This window comes from Phaenicophaeus curvirostris, chromosome 5 (assembly GCF_032191515.1).
Source record: "Phaenicophaeus curvirostris isolate KB17595 chromosome 5, BPBGC_Pcur_1.0, whole genome shotgun sequence".
Lineage (NCBI taxonomy): Eukaryota > Metazoa > Chordata > Aves > Cuculiformes > Cuculidae > Phaenicophaeus > Phaenicophaeus curvirostris.
In genome coordinates, this window is record NC_091396.1 from 7,176,885 (window position 1) to 7,192,096 (window position 15,212).

A 15,212-nucleotide genomic window follows, 5' to 3' on the forward strand; every position below is an offset into this window, starting at 1 on the left:
CAACCATTTATGTTGATCCATGCAATAACCAGCAGATGCTGCCCTAAGACTGGTACAGCTGGTACTTTCCTGCCTTGGCTGTCCTAGGGGCAAGGTGATAGAAGATAAGTCAAGTGGTCTCTAACAAAGCTGCTCTGAAGAGAACTGCTGAATCCCTTCACCGGCATTACACGCTTGCTGTATGACTTGTCACAGTCCGAGACCTTTAGAAGGGCTGTCGCTGGTGTAAGGCTGCACCCAACAGATCACCCTATCAGTTGTCACCTGAGCCCCATCCTTAAGTCCTGATCTTCAGTCAGGAAACTTACATTTTCTTCCAACAGTTGGAAGCACCTGTAGCTAGTGTTTGTGGGGAATATAACTTTTTAAATTACATTGAAGAAAAAAAAAGAAGCACAAGTGTTTCAACAAGTGGACTTGCAGTGAGTTCTGTGTTCTCCCAGTCTTCTAAGCAAAGAGCTCCTGCCTCTCCCTCAGGGGAGTGAAATAACTATGGTTATATCTACTTTGGGTAGTAAATTACACAATTCATACTTTGATAACAAAAATATGTACCTAAGTCTTAAAAGTTTCTGACTCTGTTGAGACCTCAGTGGTTTATGGATAGACAGAACTTCGTAAAGATACAGTATCAGTAAAAAAAAAATATTTCTTACATGCTTATTTCAAAGCTCAAGGAACATAGTGTTTCATTGAGAAAGTATTTCCAGCTGTATCACTTGTAAAAAAGTATTTTATCAACAGCACTGTTTCTCCTCTACTTCTCATCTCATTAACTTCTAGATATTCTAATTTTCTGATGAGGGTCTCAGTAATCTGAGATGTCCGGAAGAATCCTTTGCCCCAAGTCACAGTATTATATTGACTTAGTATTGTTAAACTTACAAAAAAACTTCCATGAAAGCTTCCCAGAAGATCCACAGCAGGAACTGGACATGCTGTCATTTCAGTCCTGCCCAGTGGCTTTTTCCAGAGGAAATTGATGGGGTTTGCCAGTAGTACTAAGACGAGGTCATGCTGACAGAGCCACAGGCAAAGATACTCCTCTGGAGAACTAACTAGAAGAACTTCTGCTTAAGATAACACAGCTCCACCCACTTCACTGGAAATGGGCAACAGCTGAAAACCCATCCTATGCTCCTTAGACCAAATTAAGCATGTGTTTGCCGAGGAGATTGTTTGCTTTACATAGCTGCAATCACATCAGTCTGAAGTAATTCATTAATAAAACAGGCACAGTATTCAAGAGAATGGTACCAAAATGTATGAAAGAATAAATGATCATTGGTAGGGTACTATAGGGTGCTACAGAACATGGGAATTACCTGGCAGAAGAGGAAAAGGTAGCGTAAAGCAGCCACAGTCCTTTCCTTGTAGTGCCATTCACTGGTGAGAGAACAACCCAAATTGTTCTGATGGATCAAAGTTGAAGATGGGACATTAGTCAATGCACAAAAATGATGGACTGACAGCTAAAAGAGATTCCTGTAAGAAAGTTACTAGAAAGGGGATGAAGTAGAATTAAACCCAGATGTCTGTTGAGTTTCCAGCCATTTCCTTGTCCTATGCCTTGTTTCTGACTATGGTTTTTATCTCTGGAAGGGTTGATCCCTCAGCTGTGGGAGACCCAGCCATGAAAAATCACTCAATGTAAAAAGGTGTGGAAGATTATTTTTCCTTATTACCGTAGAGGGGCACAATTGATTCAAAGTTACTCATTCAACAAGTCATACACCATAGTAAAAGTCTAGACTACTGAGTAGAGTTTGGTCTACCCTTTAAAACTAATAATCAGGTGATCCATTTACAGGGTGTTGGAACAGGGTAGCTGTTAGCTTTTGCCAGAACGATGCAGCACAGCATTTGCTGTATTCAGGTAGTTCATACATATAAGGCAATGTACATCTCTAGTTCCAAGTCTGTTTATCTTGGATTTACATTGTTACCAGATGAAGTATACAGCTGTAGGACCTGACTTCAGTGGGACTACTCGTATGTAAATAGTGACAAAACTGTTTAGCAGATGAGGCCTAATTAAATGGGAATCAGTCGTACATTTTTTCCTCTCTTAGACAAAAGAATGTGAAGAATACTGCGCGCGCATTGCTAGAAAGCCACAGTGCCTTGAAACGACTGGCAAAATGCTCCAAAATCCAAAGTGAGCCCTAAACATTCGGTCTCTGCCTTAAAACATTTTTGAAAACAATTAACCATTACTGGTTGGCTTTTTCACATGCTTGAAAGGCTACCAAAATGACTGCTAAGCACATTTTAAAAGACACCTTGCATCCATTATGCACAGGCTGCTCCTTCAGAGATCACCAAAAACTTGCCTCAAACACCAGTGTTAGCAGCCTGAGCAGAATCAGACGATAACAGTAGCTGTCAACTTTATGGAGACACTTCTGAAATAAGAGCTATATTACGTCATTCCTGGTGTGAAATGGGGCTGCCAACTTCTCTCCATGCCAGCAATCTAATGGTGTTTTTGAAAGAAAGGTCCCCTGGGGTCATGATGTGCTAGTTTGGCTGGTAACCTCCTGCTTCTTCAACAGGCAGATTTGGCACCTGCTCTGCTACTGCCCGAAGGGTAAATACCATCTTCCCAGTACATATTTAGAGTAACCTCCCATAAAGTGTTGATTTTCTGTGCCTGATCTCCTACTTTTGGAGATTATCCCCCTCTGATGTCTCCATCTTTTCCCCCGGTCTTTGTGGTGCAAGCATTAGCAGTCTTTCACTCTGCCTCCTCCCTCCCTGGAAGAGTTTTCCTTTCTTTCTGAGCCTACTCATCTTAAAACAGCTCCCAACTGCGTATATTCCACGCTGGTAACATGCAGATGAACATCGTAGTCATGATCCCACTCAGATACTAAACAAGCCTCCCACCAATGCCTAGTCCTCCTTTAAAGTGCTAGAACATTTCAGCTTGCTGTCATTCTCCTGAAAGCACCAGGAAATCCTCTGGAGTAGGCAGGCAGCAGCAAGTGTGTTTGCTGTGTTTGTACCTCGGGGAATGGCTTGGCAGGGACTTGCCTCCAAGTGCGTGTTTGGAGAGAAGAGAGGGTGAGACCCCCAAGGTGGGGTGGTGGGTCCATAGCTAGCGCAGAGCCCTGGCTCCTACCTGCCTCAGCTCAGCAACCCAGGAAATGGGCTTCAGCCTCGGCATCAACAAGAGGCATTTTGCACGTTGACTGCTTTTAAAATCACAGCTTGTGCCAAGCTTATGTTTGTACCCGGTAAAACCAGGAGAGAGGTCTAATGGCAGCTCAAGCTTAGTATGCCCAAGGAAACCCAGACCTAGTCTAAATCGGGATAACAGCAGGATTTCCATCACCCAAGGTGTTTGGAGCAAACACCTCGAGGTGGGCACCTTGATCAGCGTTCCTGTGCTGTAGAGACAATAGCGTTGGCTAGAGTGGGAGGAAACATGGCAGAGGTAAGAGTTTGTCTGCCAGTGTTGTCTCAGCCACTGATTTGCTCATGCGGGGGAAATCCTTTGCTCTGCATTTTCAGCTGGCTCTAGGTCCCCCTGCATCGCTCTCACAGCATACCAGGGCTGTAGGAAGGGTTTAAGAACAAGCCTGAGAGTTTTGCATTAAGTATTTATTCAGCATAGACTATTAAAAGTTTTGCTTAAGCTATTTTTGGTTATTTATGGAAAAGGTATGTTTAAGGAAAACTTCTAGAATTAAGGTTTTGCTTCTCTCCAACTACCACCGGTGTAAATGTAGTTCAGACTATATCTTATCTGCTAGTGTGGCACTCATTTAGGTTAGCTGCGAAAGACAGGAGATGAGATAAATGTAATGGAAACTATTGGCCCACGTAAGTTCTCCTGGGTGACCTGAGCAAAATGAGCCACTGGGTATCTCTTACTAGAATAAAACCAGAGATAGGGACAGAAATCAGAACCTGGAGAAAAAGAGAAACATGACAGCTGTAATCTGTTACTATTGCAACCTGATTACGGGATTTGTTGACATGGCAGGAGACCCTTTCTTTTTGCAATGAAGAATACATCTTGCTTCATTTAACTGCAGAGAACGTATTTGCAAATATGTCTACTTTCAAAATGGATGCTTTCTTCAATTTCTCTTTAAAAGAAGCAAACATACAACATGCCTGTGAACGAAAGAAGCTACACCACCACCTCATTACATTTTTAATTGCTGAGTTAGTCCTGAGTTAGTAAAGAACTCCAGCACTTCCAGTGCAGAAATACCCTTATAAAACTAAAGGGAATTAGCCTTAATTGTACTTATGAGTGAAAAGTAAACACATACTTTCCTTTTAAACATTAACTTAGAAAGAAACTAAAGTATCTCCCAAACTATATTAATCTACTTCTCAGCAGTCCAATAGCCTATCAGCTTCCATGGGAGTTCTTACTAACAGCTGCGTACTTGAACTTCATCGAGCATTATGGAAACGTGTTATTGTTAAGAACAAAATATCTGTTGGAGAAATTATACATTGAGTTAGCAGAGAGCAAGAGGAGTTGGGTGCATATCATGTAATGATTATTAAGGGATGCTGGTGAGCTCTGAGTAGGATCTACTCTTGACTTAGTCTCGGCATGTATATGACGAACTCTTTCAAATATAACTGTGTTCTCTTTGAGTCCTCTGTGTAAAAAAGGAAGGAGGTGAGATGACTACAGAAGAAGAGGGGAACAGGGAAATAGTAATATAGGAGAAAAACATTGGAGGGAAGTAGAAATACAGAGAAACTTTTATGAGGCTACTACTGAACTAAGGGTATTTAGTAAAGTAACAACCTCCATCCAGGCTCTTGTATCAAGTTAATTGAAAAAAAAAACCCAGACCAGTTATGTTTGTAACCGTCCAGTATATTTTTATCCTGTCATTTTCTGACTAAAATGACAAACAAATTCTCCCCTGAGATGGTATTCACAACAGCCAGGAAATAGTGCTAATGTTGACCTAAATAAATAAAGTTTCTCCTGCGTAAGAATTCCTGCAAGGATCCTTTAACAAAAGGTGCTTTGAAAACATTTACTGCAAAATGCATATGAAACCCTGGGGGAAAAGCATCCTGCTAGACACTATGGTCTCACTACCTTGATTTGGCAAGGGAGGCTGAGTGCTTTATAAGCATGCTGCCCAAGAAAGTAGTGGTACTCAGGGTATGAATTTGATGCCAAATCAGAAGGTCCTGGATCCCACTGATACACCCTTCAGTTATAGCACAGATGAATTTTCATTAAAAAAAAAAAAAGTATTATTATTTGAGTTGTATGGGTTTTATCTAAGGGATGTTGGCACACATACAGCTTTAACTACAGGCATTGTCTTACAATGATTTGTGTGATGTTTTCTGCCTCAGGTGGTGCTATTACTCCTGCTTAACTTTTTGATAGGGTCATTCATTGCTGTTAATTACAGCAATTACACACTTAACAAAACAGATCTCTTTAGATGCACTGCCCAAAGACAGGGGCAAGTCTGTAGGAAGATTTTGTGAAGGCTTATTTAGGATTTTATTGTAAACTCAGCAGTGTTAGAGATTCTTGGTAAAAATATTATTGTTACTCCTACTTTCAGTTTGCATCATAGATTTGAAGTTGGGTTTGTTCCATTTGCAGCCCACATACTGCTGCAGCCTCCTTCCTTTTGCTCTACCTGATAACCTGTCAGAAAGGTGGGCCATTAGCAAAACCTCCGCTGAGCAGCAATTAGCAAGCCTTCTGTTCCAGCAGAGACGACAAAACTGGCTTTTGTTTTTCCAAGGCTTGGAATAAGAAAAGATGAAAGGCCATTATTTTCGTTTAGTGCCCCCTGTAATCCTGCCGACTTTAAAGATGTTCTTCTGCATGGGCTCTGTGAGTCAATACCTTCCTCACATGCAACATATATACAAAGTTTTTAGGTGTGAAGATGTCATTGTGAATTAATCCACTTCAGCCGCCTAAGTCCTTTCTGCCTTTCATCACCTCTTCTGGAGTTGAACTAAATTTAATCTATGCATTTTCCCTTCCACGTTCTCTTCTGTTGCACTCTTCTAGTCTAATTGCTCCTCATAGGAGCTGAAGTCATTTTTATTTGTGACCCAGGGAACTTTATTGAATAAGTATATCTAGAAGTGTTTCTAACACTGAACAGCACCCAAACTGCGTGATTACTTTTAGCGTTTCTCATTGAACAGAAAGTATTTTAATAACTTGAAAGATTCTTCAGTGAACAATGCTGGATCTGCTAAATTTATAGCATATTTAAATATTTTTACATTGGTACCCAAGATTGAATTTCAATATTTCTCTTTTGTATCTCTGAGCGTTTTAATACACTTCTGGGAACACTTACCTTTTATGATGAAAACAATATTTTCTAACATAAAGTGGTGACTTCAGCTTAAGTGCAACCATATGTATCTTGGAGCAAGGGCTTTTGGTTCTAAGTAACTGTTTAATGGTAAGGATCTTTCACAAAGGAAATGTCACAAACCACCATATACCAGCTTTCTTGAAGAAACAAAGATAAAATTCAGAACAGTACAGCTTCTACAGTTGAGAATATATACTTTGAAGCACAACTGCAAATTGATATTTTTTTAATGAAAATTATATCAATACAGAGATATGGGAAAAACATGAAATCTATCTGCTTGATTTAAAGAGTCTGTCTCGCTATGGGTTAGATCATGTCCTATTTTAGTTTAGCAGTCTGATTACTGGTGGGTAATAATACCACTAAACCTAATTCCACAAAACTATGCAAATAGCTTATCTCTGGTTCTGTATACCCCACATCAGTAGAAATGTCAAATTCTATTCTTTTGTTTCAGGTAAAGATCTCAAAACTTTCGGAAACCTGAATTAATCTTTACAGCTTTGAGGGACATTTTTTTGTCCATTTTACAAAAAGAAAAACTGAGGCAGAGAACATTTAAACTGCCAGTAAATGACTCTGATATTGCAGCTCGGTCCCTAAGCTGTTTGCCCACAATAATAATGCCGGTCAAGATTTGGCAGTCCCAACACATTTTTCTAAGAAGTGTATAATGACTCTTCTCCTATGCCTTCTGGGTATATTACTTTGACACTGGGAAAAGATCCATGTAAAAATATTTGCATCATAATATCAAGGATATGCACTCATTCACATCACCTGATGGCAAAACACTGGTAAGGAGCAATTATTAATTTGGGGGTAAACCAACTTTAATTATTCAACTCGTACATAAAACAGAAGAAAAAGTAGAGGATTTGGGCAAAAAGTGATACAACAGCAATTAGATTTTCCAGTTCTTAAGCCTTCTCGACTTGCACAAGCTACCCTAAAGGTTAATAATCACCTGGGGGTCACAACTTGTTTCTTGAGCATTTACGCTGTGGCTAGCACCCTAGGGTAGTGAATCTGGAAGAGATTTTTATGGATGAGCTGTGAAATCATAGAATCATTCTGGTTGGAAAAGTTCCTAAAGATCAGAGTCCAGCCATAAGCCTAACACAACCAAATCCACCAATAATCTATGTCCCTAAGCGCCATGTCTACACATCTTTGAAATACCTCCAAGGAAGATGATTTAACCACCTTCCTGGGCAGCCTGTTCCAATGCTTAAGTTTCAGTGGGAAATTTCTCCTAATACCCAATTTAAACCTCCCCTGGCACAACCTGAGGCCATTTCCTCTTGTCCTGTCCCCTGTCACTTGGGAGAAGAGACCAACACCCACCTCATTACAACTTCCTTGCAGGTAGCAGTAGAAAGTGATAAGGTCTCCCCTCAGCCTCCTTTTCTCCAGGGTAAACAATCCCAGTTCCTTCAGCTGCTCCTCATAAGACTGGTGCTCCAAGCTTTTCACCAGGTTTGTTGCCCTACTTTGGACACACTCTAGCACCTCAATGTCTTTCTTGTAGTGAGGGGCCAAAAACTGAACACAGTATTTGAGGTGCAGCCTCATCAGTGCTGAGTATAGGTGGATGGTTACAGTCCTGCTGTCCACACTGTTTCTGGTACAAGTGAGGATCCTCTTGGCCTTCTTGGCTACCTGGGCACACTGCTGGCTCACTTTCAGCTGGCTGTCAACTAACACCCCCACATCCTTTTTCACCAAGCAGCTTTCCAGCCATTCATCCCCAAGCCTGTAGCATTGCATAGCGTTGTTGTGACCCAAGTGCAAGACCCAGCACTTGGCCTTGTTGAACACCATACAGTTGGCCTTGGCCTATTGATCCAGCCTGTTCAGATCCCTCTGTAGAGCCCTCCTACCCTCCTGCCCAATTCACTGATGTCCGCAGACTTACTGAGGGTACACTCAATCCCCTTGTCCAGACCTTGGATAAAGGTATTAAACAGAACAAGTCGCAACACTTAGCTCTGGGGAACACCACTTGTGACCAGCTACCAGGTGGATTTGACTCCATTCACCACAAGTCTGTGGATCTGGCCATCCAGATATGTTTTTACCCAGTTAAGAATCATAGAATCATAGAATAACCAGGTTGGAAGAGACCCACCGGATCATCGAGTCCAACCATTCTTATCAAACACTAAATCACACCCCTTAGCACCTCATCTACTCGTGTTTTAAATACTTCCAGGGAAGGTGACTCAACCACCTTCCTGGGCAGCCTGTGCCAGTGCCCAATGACCTTTTCCACAGAAAATTTTTTCCTAATGTCCAGCCTAAACCTCCCCTGGTGGAGCTTGAGGCCATTCCCTCTCATCCTATCCCCTGTCACTTGGGAGAAGAGGCCAGCAGCCTCCTCTCTACAACCTCCTTTCAGGTAGTTGTAGACAGCAATGAGGTCTCCCCTCAGCCTCCTCTTCTCCAGGCTAAACAACCCCAGCTCTCTCAGCCATTCCTCATAAGGCCTGTTCTCCAGCCCCCTCACCAGCTTCGTTGCTCTTCTCTGGACTCGCTCCAGAGCCTCAACATCCTTCTTGTGGTGAGGGGCCCAGAACTGAACACAGGATTCGAGGAGCGGTCTCACCAGTGCTGAGTACAGAGGGAGAATAGCCTCCCTGGACCTGCTGGTCACGCCGTTTCTGATACAAGCCAAGATGCCATTGGCCTTCTTGGCCACCTGGGCACACTGCTGGCTCATTTTCAGTCGCTGTCAACCAACACCCCCAGGTCTCTCTCCTCCAGGCAGCTTTCTAGCCAGACTTCTCCTAGTCTGTAGCACTGCACAGGGTTGTTGTGCCCCAAGTGCAGGACCCGGCATTTGGCCTTGTTAAACCTCATGCCATATATACCCATCCAAGCGATGTGCAGCCAGTTTCTCCAGGAGAATGCTGCAGGAAACTGTCAAAGGCTTTACTAAAGTCTAGGTAAACAACACCCGCAGCTTTCCCTCATCCACTAAGTGGGTCATCTTGTCATGATGTCATGAAGGAGATTAGGTTAGTTAAATGCTTTGAGAGCACCCAGCCTGGAGGCAGGGGATGCCACTACTTGTGAGCCTACAATGATTGTGCTCCTCGCATGGTGCCTGCTCTCCATTCATGCTGGGTAGCCCTCTGAGCCCTACCTTGCCTCAGAGCTAGAGGAACAGAGTAGCAAAAGGAGTGTGCGGCTTGTCCCCCAAGTCCCCGCTATGCCGGGATGTGCCATGCTGGGGTGGCTGGAAGCACGTGTGCCTGGGCAGGTGCTGGTGGTGATCCTCACCTGCACACCCGCAATGCTGGGGGCCTTCCGTGCCGCATCAGCCATCTCATGGTGTGCCGCCAGCCTTCCCTCTTTAATCAGGCTTTTAATCAATCAGCACTTGGGACAAAAGCACGGGCCTGCCAATATTTTCCAATCTTTTATTGGTGACTCATTTTTTGTGCAGCCTGTTTTCCATGAGGAGAAGAAGGCAACCTAGATACTACAAGGGAAGGAAGGTGTGAAGATTCAGATAACTACAATAAAGATAATTCTAAACTATTTGTTAGGAAAACTCAAGATAACTATCATTATTAGTAATTTCAATCTTTGAGGTCTGTGCTGTTACATGAGACTGAAATGAAACTTGGCCTAAGGTTTCCTTGCCTTTCATTGCATTTGATTGTTGGCTTAAAGATGCAATTGCTATGAAGATGCTGTCTCTCATGATCTCACATTTATCTTATTCTCAGGTTTCTCATAAATCTTTCAACATTCCTTGCTCAGGAATAATTCCCACTAAATCTGAAGTATGTGGCAGTATTCCGAAGGCAGAAAATCTGGGAGTTAAATCTAGAAGGAAAACCATAGGCTGGAAATCAACTGATTAATTGCGAGTAACTAGGTAAGAAAAAAGTCATAGAATACCAGTACTTCCCAATTATTTACCCTTAATCAGCAGCATATAAATTACCATATCTTAACGTGACATCGTCTCGTTCCACCAAGCCTACTCAAAAAAATGTATTTTGGATATTGGCCTAAAGGGTGTTCCAGAGAGCAGAGCAACACAAGCAAAAGCAGTGGTAAGATGACACCATTGAAAAAAGCGTTATATAGTTAATTAAAAATAAAAAGATACCTAAAACTCCTTGAATGTGATTTGAAAAGTGCTGGCTGGATTCTTAGCTGCTTAAATTGCCATAGTTCCATGGTTTTGTGGAGCTGAACCACCTTACATCAGACCAGGATCTGTCTCCCATCCCTTGGGCCTCTTACAGAAGCAGTGAAGAAGAATTCAAACAAAAACTGATCAAATCACTCTAACAATTGCTTGTCTCTATTGATAACCATATGAAGCTAATTTAAAAACTTTTCCCCCACTTATTTCTTTATTTTGATAAAGGCTTTTTTGGGGGGGCAAACTCATAAGCAGCGCTTATTCTGTATCATTTATGTTTAGCAAAACAGTGCTGCTGAATAACCTGCTGGCTCTGAAATCCAGCAGTACGGAGGTGTCTACGCTCAGTCATGTGCAGTGAATAGCTGTGATATTCTAACCTCTGTTACTAACTTTCTCCATCCCTGCACACTCCATTTTATACACTTGATATCTAAACTGATTCTTCCCATTGCAACTTTGTGGGCACCATCAAAAGCAAGAAGCATCTGAAATAATTGTGCCCTGGTGTCAGGGTGTGCACTAAGCCCTGGGAGGTGGTGCTATATTAATGAAGGAAGGTAGGAAACTTGCTTTTCCTGTGCCAGACAGAGGAGCCAGTGGGAGCACATGGGCTTTCTCTAGCAGCTTCTCCAGAGGAAACAGGGCAGGGTTGGAGCATATAGAGGAAGGAGGGTTTAGATGCAGGTGATACCCACTCTATGGGTTTCTAGCTGGAAGAGAGGAATTGCTAATAGGTGAGGGCATGTTTCTTGGTGTTTAGCAGCAGAGAGAACAGTGGCAGGGCCTGAGGCAAGATGATAGCAAGAAGGCCCCAGTGAGAAGTGCCGTGCCAGTCCAGTACGGCAGCACCTGGGGAGATGTTGGTGCTACCAGGCCACCAGGGCCGAGGTATCTCAGCTGCGTCTGGGCTGCAGGCAAGAGGAGGCATCTCCAGATGTTGCCTCCAGCGCAGACCAAAATTCTTAGGAAGAGATTAAAATCGGAGCCTGTCATTTGGATCTCAGCCTCTGCAACCTGCTTCTCCTCCCGAAGCAGTCAAGGTTGGGGTTCAGACAAGCCTGTCCAAGTTTATCTTATGGAGACACAGCTGGTGGTTGCACACTGTGCTCTGGTGAGCCCTACAGCTTGCTCACTGGAGGGGATAAGGCAGAGCACAGCCACCACTGTGCATCCCCATCAGCACCAGGGATGCCAACCAGAGGAGAAGATGGGCAGAGTGGCAAGAGCTCTGGCAGGTGAAAAGGCTTTTATTGATCTGAAGGACTATGGCTATGTAAATCAGAGGTGTCATGTCCCAGAGTGAAAGGCTGGGCATCATGTTGGCCTACTGTGTCTCAAACTTTCCATACACGTACACATTTCCGAGTAATATACCTGCATGCACCTGTCTGCATTTACATGAACACAAAGAGTGACTGGTAACAAGCATGGAAATACATCATTTTATAGGATAAAGAACTAGATCTTAGAGAATGACAAAAAGCAATAGCACAAGAAATGGTCTTCCTCAGCTCCTGAGGCCCTGTAAGTTGGAATGAGCTCTCTGAAGCCTTTTCCCTGGGGGTACAGCGGAGGGCGGGTGCTATCAGGAGTGCTACAGCGAGAACATGGCTGGGAAGATTATTCGTATGAGAGGGTCAAAAAAGTCAGGAAGCCTTCATGTCTGTGCCCTATTCTCCTACAGATGGGACCCTTTCATGTGCAAGGCTCTCCGTTTACAAGAGCAAGCGTGATTGTGAGAGCAGGATCTGAAATGCATAGGCGCTATTTTTCCTGAAGCTGACAGCAATAATTATAATACATAGTTATTTCCTGCATATAATCTATGGCTAGATTGGCAAAAGCATTCTTGCTTAAGCGCTGTCATGGACAATACACAGTTCAATGCCTAAGTACTAAGAAGTTACAACACTTCTCCCAATAGACTTAGAACAGTACAGAGTGTAAAAGGCATCATAACTGTACAAATATCAGACTCCTTCACCTTCGCTACCTACACACTCATGATCTGTGAAGGACGCAGGTGAGATAGGCAGGAGTGCACAATGCAAGCCTGGACACCCTTTGAAAATTCTACTCTAAACCAAACCTACTGCACCGTTCCCCATGCTCTCCTGGACCAGCCACCCACCACCTGTGCAAAGACACGAAGAGCCGCATGAGCTCCTTACCTCCCAGAGATGTTAGGAGGACGCAGTTCTCCGTCTGCAGGGCATGCAGGTCCTGCCACTGTGGGGATTCACTGGGCAGAAGCACTCGAGCAAATGCTTGCGCGATTGAAGAGACCAACAAATTTGTACAGATGTGAGGCAGCAGTTGTGTAACAGTCCTGGTGATTTACATTTGCTATCTGCAGATAGGGATGAAACACGGGTTGCCTGCGGCATGCTTGCATGCTCATACATGGACACCTCGGAGGCAGAGTAAAGTGAAGCCCTTGGATCTCAGTCAAGGCAGTGATTCAGAGGCAGAGCAGCACGTGCAGGATGGTTAGCTGCTAGCCAACTACTTCTTGGGTGGGCTTCGACTAATTAATCTGTCTGATTGGAGAAAGGAATCAGGGATTCTGGTGTGAGAACAAAAGTGCAAGCCAAACTTCAGTGCCTGTTAGCTTAATGTGTAATTTCATGACAATTTACAGACCTATGCAAGAGAACAAAGCAGAAAGCATCTATTCTTACGTTGTGGAGGGATGCTGAGTTGAAGACAAGATGTAGTTCATGAAACCCAGATTTGGCTTCTTTTTAGTCTTAATCCACCTCCTGCTATACACTCCTCTGTTCAAAACAGCACACATCTTCATAACATCACTTCCATGCAGGGTAGCCTTGTTTTGTTACAGGACCAGGCTCAGAGAGGAAATTGGTTTCTGATGCTCTGAATGGCTTTTTGAATGAATGATGAATGAAGACACAGGCAAAGCAGGAGATACAGGGAAGAAATTGATAAATAGAAAAGAACACTGTGGAAAAAAACCAAGGGGATCTAAATTACTTACACAAAATCCAGTAGTAATTTGAGTGCTTGGTATTAGGTATTAATGGCATCTCTCTCCCTGCTGCACTGAAATATATTTTATATGCACAAATAAAGGAGACTGCCAACCACCCCAGAATTTGTGTTAGTTTTAGAGAACCTCCACATTTAATTTCCAAACTTAAAAGGAAATAAGAAACCTGGAGCTCTGAAGATCATTGCTGTTCCCTTCCAGAGCAATTCTGCATGTTTGACATCTTATCTATTGTTTATGTCAGGCAAACAGTGCCTGGACAACACACAGAGTGGGCTGCAGCAGTAACACGCCAAGAGAATACCTATGAGTCTTGGTGATTCATTGCTCCGAGGAGCTCTTGCTTTAATCACAGAGGACTGGCAGATGAGGACGACCATAAGGATTTATGACTTTAGGGCAGAGTGACATCTGTCCCAGGTATTCCAACCCAAGTCTACAAATCAATGCTTTTATTAATGGTGAAGGGTTGAGCAACCAACCGCCCCCCAGAACAAAACTGCCATGCAAGAGAGCAACCCTCCTTTCCTCCTCCTTCCCTCCTCCCCCCCAAAAAAAAATCAATCAGAAATGAAAGCTTTTTGATGGCTGAGGGATACATCTGTAAGATCATCTCTAGCTAAGCTAATCTTGCCTTTCGGAGTCTTGGGCTGCCCGATTTATCACAGACATGAAGAAGTGTAGAGTTTAGTGCCAATACCTTGTAAGCATCGATTAGCCACAGAGCATCCCCCAGCCCCGCTGGTATCCGTGTGCAGCAGCTGCATTTCACTGTTGCATCTTCACAGAGACCTTTTAACACCCACTCTGCTGTTTTAGATGAACAGTTTGGTGTCCGCCTCATGTTTTACATAACAGACCAGTGCTCCCTCCATAGCCACACTTCTCTTCCACAGACATCTGGGACTTGTCTGAAAGCAGCAACCCCTGCAGGTTGTAGGAAAATGAAATTCTCTTTCAGAACTTGCAGCTGGGGCAGATAACTAGAAATTAAGAGACTTGGGCTTCATCATCCCTTACAACACTCACAAGTGCAGGTGAACAGTTTACTTATCTGTGTGACTTGGTTTCTCCATCCCCAAAATGGAAAAACTGCCTCTCTGGAATGTTTATTCACAAAAAGGGATTTGAGGCTTTCAGATGGGTGGAGACATAAAAGTGTGGAGTGCTAATATGGGCAGAAGCTGTGGCCTACTTACACCCAGAAATAAAAGGGAAGAACTAAAAGAGAGACATACCACATGCTTTTCTATCACCTACCACACAACCTTCGGTAAAACCCAAGAAACGCACTTTATTTTAGAGGAGGGACCTGTCCTGCAGCTGCCTGGTGAGAAGGTGTAAGAGACCCTTGTGCAGAGCCACTCCCAGACCCAACCACTCCAGCAAAGGCAATACCTGTGTTCTAGCCTCAAAGACATTTCCATCAGGATTGTGCCCCTTTTCCAGTCCTATTTGAATCATTCAAAGCATCAAGTCTTGCCAACCCACAAGCATTCGATTAATCAAGATGTGTCAGCTCATACCTGCTGTGAGGACTGAGCCACATGGCTCCTGAGATGGCTATTACAGTGTCCCATCAGGCTAATTTAGGGTTGGTTGATTTGTCCGCTTGATCCCTGTTTTCAGTAGCTGTGAAAACAGCACAAATAATCAAAGGGTGGAGGGAGGGTAGAAGAAGAGA